The sequence below is a fragment of the Scylla paramamosain genome, chromosome 6 (genome assembly GCF_035594125.1).
Source record: "Scylla paramamosain isolate STU-SP2022 chromosome 6, ASM3559412v1, whole genome shotgun sequence".
NCBI lineage: Eukaryota > Metazoa > Arthropoda > Malacostraca > Decapoda > Portunidae > Scylla > Scylla paramamosain.
The window spans coordinates 32,720,997-32,726,996 of NC_087156.1; the positions used below are offsets into that span (position 1 = coordinate 32,720,997).

A 6,000-nucleotide genomic window follows, 5' to 3' on the forward strand; every position below is an offset into this window, starting at 1 on the left:
ACCTGCGTATCCTCACTGCGTATCCCTCGTATCTTTCTGATGATGCTCGTACTCACCCGCGGCTCCTTTGATCTCCTAATTACCTTCCTTTTCAAAATACCTAAAAAATTATCGTGGCAACCGGTCATTCTACTCACAGCTCACCAGTCACTGTCTCACACACACTGCTAACTAGAACACCGACAACACACACACACACACACACACACACACACACACACACACACACACACAAACACATTTTTTTTTATTTTTAAGATTTTCCAAATAGATTAAAGTCAGTGTGATGGGAATGAAGGCATGTACAGCAATAGTCTGTTTCAAACACCACGACAACAATCAACACCACAGCGGCCCTGCAGAGTGGTGGTGTGCACTGCATCACCCACATTTGCAGAAAACTACCAATCAAGTGGACGTATAAACATTAAACTGTGTCATATCGGTGTGTGATACGAGTCCCTCACGTTTGTCGTCACATCGCTACATAAAAATCGAAAGGAAATTGATAACGAACAGTGCGCCTTTATTGCAGTGATGGAGAGCAGCCTTAAATTGTACTAACCCCTATCTCTTTATCTCTTACATTAAAATAGTATAGCATATCGCAGATGCCCCCGTAAGGACCTAAAAGTCTGGTGCTGTTTGATTTACCTTTGTGTTTCTTTTGTGTCCAAGTATTATCGTTAAAAATGAACAAAGCATAAAAACTAAAACTATATATCATGTCTTGCTCAGGAGTTGTTAATTAGTATTGGTAACCGCGGCATGAATATTATGAAACAGACGCTCAGGGGGATGGGTGGCGGGGAGAGGCGATGATTCAGGAGGCACTGAAACCTTAATATCCTGCGCTGCTCCGGTAACCTGATTTTTTCTTTCTCTCTTCATGGAGCGGCGAGGGAGTGGCGGGACATGAGTGAGTCTGGTGAGGAAGGGGTCACCCGCTTCACCATAAATACAGTGGCAGCAGTAACCACAAATGTTCTGTTGCGTAGTGGTTAAGTCTCTCTCTCTCTCTCTCTCTCTCTCTCTCTCTCTCTCTCTCTCTCTCTCTCTCTCTCTCAAGCAGTGGTACCAACAAAGGCAACTCGCACTGGAGGTCATGTGAAGTTTCTCCGGATGAAATTAAAAGTTATGAGCCTTATGTGAAGGGACGCAGGGAGGGTCAAGGGTGAGAGGCAGCAAGGGAAGTAAATGTCGACCTTTTGTTTATGCCTTCACCACCAACACCTTCACCACCACCACCACCACCACAACCACTGTCACTAATACCATCACCACTACCTCCTCCGCTACCTCCTTCTTGACCACCACCATCACCACTACTAACACCAATAAAGCTCTTACTAAACTCAACACCACCGCTACCACACCTACAGTAAAACCTTATCACCACCACTTAATAATCACCACTTAACACCACTTCGTTCACCACCACTATCACCACCACCAACAACAGCACCACCACGCCCATCATTATCATCACCATCATCACCATCATCACGGCCCCAAAGAGAAGCAAGCAGCACACGCCCGTCATCACCATCACCGTCACCTCTCTTACTTCACGCCCCAATACTTTCATCCCTCCACGTTCGTCAGGGAAGGAGGAAGCGAGACAACGTTATCGCTCCAATCCGTCCCACTCGCGCACCTCACTCTTGTCTTCATAAGCGGGAACCCACGTAAATGTCAGCACTGCACAGTAACCCAACCACAGCCTCACATGACATTTATAACACGCCTTCCTGCTCCGGGCGACTCGTTTTGCATTCAGCCAGCAACCAGAGAGAGAGAGAGAGAGAGAGAGAGAGGAGAGAGAGAGAGAGAGAGAGAGAGAGAGAGAGAGAGAGAGAGAGAGAGAGAGAAAAATAAACGGAAGTAAAAGTAAATAAGTGACTTTTACTCTTTCCCTTGAAGTTTCTTTTTTTTTTTTTCCCTGATTTATGTGAGGTTAAAATGTCCTCCTCCTCCTCCTCCTCCTCCTCCTCCTCCATCAATAAAATCGTATGTTTCGACTTTGCCTGAAATAAGACTACAAGTTTCCTCTCCTACGTTATATGAAAATCCCTATACGGCTTAGTTATACCTTAAAAATATGATTTGTTTTCGGTTTATCTTCCTCCATTACACTCATCCTTCCTCCATCACACTCATCCTCCATTACAATCATCCACACGAAACTTATCTTTCTCCAAACTCATCCAAACTTATCTTCCTCCAAACTCATCCAAACTTATCTTCCTCCAAACTCACCCAAACTTATCTTCCTCCAAACGCATCCAAACTCATCCAAACGAAACTTATGTCATGATCTCTTTTGTTACTTGCACTCTGAATTGTTCTTTTTTTGGAGTAGAATTAACATGATCTCCTTAATTAACGTGGTTCTCTTAATGTGACTGGTTATTCTTTGGGGGTAAAATTAACATAGTCTCCCTCTCTTCATCTCCAGGGAAGGAAGATTTCGGGACGTCTCTCAGCGGGCAACCGACGTGACAACACCTTCGAGGACAAGCCAAACAGAGGACGCACTCCTGCTGTAGCCAACACCCCCGGCCCCCCGCCCCCAGAAGGTAGCCGAGCCCACCTCCTCCTGCAGCGAGAGTGAGTAACTGTTCAGCTTTTGGTCTCCTTCTCCCTCTTCTTCTTCTTCTTCTTCTTCTTCTTCTTCTTCTTCTTCTTCTTCTTCTTCTTCTTCTTCTTCTTCTTTTTCTTCTTCTTCTACATCATCCTTCTCCTCCTCCTCCTTAACTTCCTCCTCCTCCTCCTCCTCCTCCTCCTCCTCCTCCTCCTCCTCCTCTTACTACTACTACTACTACTACTACTACTACTACTACTACTACTACTACTACTACTACTACTACTACTATTACTACGACTACTACTACTACTGCTGCTACTATTTCTTCTTCTTCTTCTTCTTCTTCTTCTTCTTCTTCTTCTTCTTCTTCTTCTTCTTCTTTTCTTCTTTTTTTTCTTCTTCTTCGTAATTAATGTATTATTATTGTCGTTATCACTGTTGTTGCTGTTTTTTTTGCTTTCGTAATTAATATTGTTGTTGTTCTCTTGACATCAAAGGAATTACGTGAGATTTTCCCTGATGTTAGACAGAGAGAGAGAGAGAGAGAGAGAGAGAGAGAGAGAGAGAGAGAGAGAGAGAGAGAGAGAGAGAGAGAGAGAGAGAGACTGACAGACAGACAGACAGGCAAAGACAGAGATAGGCAGATACACATAGATAAACAGACAGACAGACAGACAGACAAAAGACAGACCAACACACACACTCATATATGGACGGATGGACATACATTCAGACAGACGGAGGTTAACGAGGAGAAAGGGTCGAGACGGAGGAAGAGTGGGAGGGAAATCGTGCGGCTCTCCTCCTCCTCCTCCTCCTCCTCCTCCTCCTCCTCCTCCTCCTCCTCCTTCTTCTAAGCTACAAACATCTACGGAATCTTGCGCAATTCTCCAGAGGCTTCCTGTCTTCTTTCCTCCCTCCCTCCCTCCCTCCCTCTCTCCCTACCTCCCTCGATCACTTTTCCTTTTCCTTTCCCTTTCTTCTTCTTTGAGAGAGAGAGAGAGAGAGAGAGAGAGAGAGAGAGAGAGAGAGAGAGAGAGAGAGAGAGAGAGAGAGAGAGAGAGAGAGAGAGAGAGAGAGAGAGAGAGAGAGAGAGAGAGAAACAAACAAATAGACAGACAGACAGAATATAAATCATAAAAAAACTAGCCATGAAAAATCAAGACCATAGCTACTTACATACATACAAACAGTGCCTTGGAATAACCACTCCCACCAATAACGCGGGGGAGCTTTGAGGAAACACACTGAGGAAAGGAAAGCCAGGAGAAAGGTAGACAGGACGTTGCAACATGTTACTCACTGCCTCGCTGACTCTAGCCAGTCCTTCAGCCAACGAGGCACTTAAGTGGCTGACTGATGTAAGGGGCAAGAAGAAAACGTGACCGCCAAGTGTATGAGAGAGAGAGAGAGAGAGAGAGAGAGAGAGAGAGAGAGAGAGAGAGAGAGAGAGAGAGAGAGAGAGAGAGAGAGAGAGAGAGAGAGAGAGAGATTAAGGTAGAAAGTAAAAATAAAAACAAAAGCAAGAGAGAGAGAGAGAGAGAGAGAGAGAGAGAGAGAGAGAGAGAGAGAGAGAGAGAGAGAGAGAGAGAGAGAGAGAGAGAGTAATACACACACACACACACACACACACACACACACACACACACACACACACACACACACACACACACACACACACACACACACATATAAACAAACAAACAAACAAACAAACAAAACCAACAGAAGCAAAGACAGGAAAGTAGACAGACTGACAGGAAAATGACAGAGGGAGAGAGGGAGAGAAGGAGAGAGAGAGGGAGATGAAGAGGGGAAAGGAATGATGATAAACTGACCGTTCTTAGCATAATGACGCCGCCACATCGATCACCCTGACAGTGTGGCTCTATAACAAATCACATTCTGCTCGCTTTCCTACGCACTCACCTCACTGTCTCAGATGCAGGTATTTTGAAGGGCGGTCTCTGCTGACTACTAAGTTACCAATACCACAAAAAAAAGAGGGTTGGCAGGTGGTTTTGTATTTATTTTACTTATTTACCTGCCTATACCTGGTTTGACGGGTTCACGTGGAAGGTAAATAAGGTGCAGGAATGAAGGAGGACTTGATTGCACGTAAATGATGTCATTGTGTTGCAGGACTCGGGAGACAAGACGATAATCAATGTTTCTCGTATTAGGTTTTTATATCTTGTTATGGTAGAAGCTAGGGCACCTGTAGTAGTTGAAGTAGTAGTAGTAATAGTAGTAGTAGTAGTAGTAGTAGTAGTAGTAGTAGTAGTAGTAATAGTAGTGGTAGTAGTAACTTTTTTGTAACCTTGATTTTTAAAGGCAATGAAACACATTAAGTACAAAATAAAAGTAACACCAAATAATAACAATAATAATGAATAAAAGAAATGTAGACGTATAACTACATCATCCTATACATCAGTGCCACAGTTTCTTAACCTTCTCATGTCATGCTAAATTCAAATAAATAAATGAATAGAGTTTAGTATCATATATTGTTGTAGTTACTGATTAAGAGGAGAGAAAGTGAAGAAAGAAGAGCAAGGGAATGAGAACAAGGATAATATACAAGACAGAGACAGTAGAAACTCAATAGGCAAAGAGGAGAGGAACCACAAGGTCATACGAAGCTTTTAATTAAGGAGAAAAAAATCAGACACCAGCAACAGGAAAGAAAAAATGACCATAAATATGAGCACACTAGTATTTTAAAGGAAACTGAGACTATATAAAAAAAAACGTAATATATTGCTAGGATAGACTCAAAAATATAGGGAGAAGAAGAAACAAGAGTAGTAAATTTTCATATGTAAAAGTGATATAGGAGGCAGAGGGGAAGTGGAGGGGGAAGGATGAAGGAGGATAGGAAAGATGAGGGTCCGCGGTCAAGGTGGACCGGATATACCTGCGTTGGCTGCCTCCTCCTCCTCCTCCTCGTCCTCCTCCTCCTCCTCCTCCTCCTCCTCCTCCTCCTCCTCGTCCTCCTCCTCCTCCTCCTCCTCCTCCTCCTCCTCCTCCTCCTCCTGCTGCTTCTGCTGGTGGTTTTATGTCTTATCATCTATTCAAGTAAATAGATAGATAGGTTGATAGAGAGAGAGAGATAGATAGTTAGATAGATAGATAGATAGATAGATAGATAGATAGATAGATAGATAGATAGATGGACAGATAGATAGGTAGGCAGATAGATAGATAGATAGATAGATAGAAAGACAGATAGACAGAGAGAGAGAGAGAGAGAGAGAGAGAGAGAGAGAGAGAGAGAGAGAGAGAGAGAGAGAGAGAGAGAGAGACTCGGTGAATGTAAACCAGACAAAAAATATACAGACAAACAGATACATAGACAGGATGACAAACAGAAACACACACACACACACACACACACACACACACACACA

At 43.5% G+C, this 6,000-nt stretch overlaps 1 protein-coding gene across 1 annotated transcript in view; it reads left to right on the forward strand.

Moving 5' to 3' along the window:
• The window catches only part of LOC135101618 (uncharacterized), a 112,287-nt gene that overhangs the window by 20,543 nt on the left and 85,744 nt on the right, over positions 1-6,000 (forward strand). Inside the window, exon 2 of the mRNA XM_064005846.1 lies at positions 2,459-2,610. The gene's annotated coding sequence lies outside the window, so the exon portion shown is untranslated. The remainder of the gene's footprint in view (positions 1-2,458; positions 2,611-6,000) is intronic.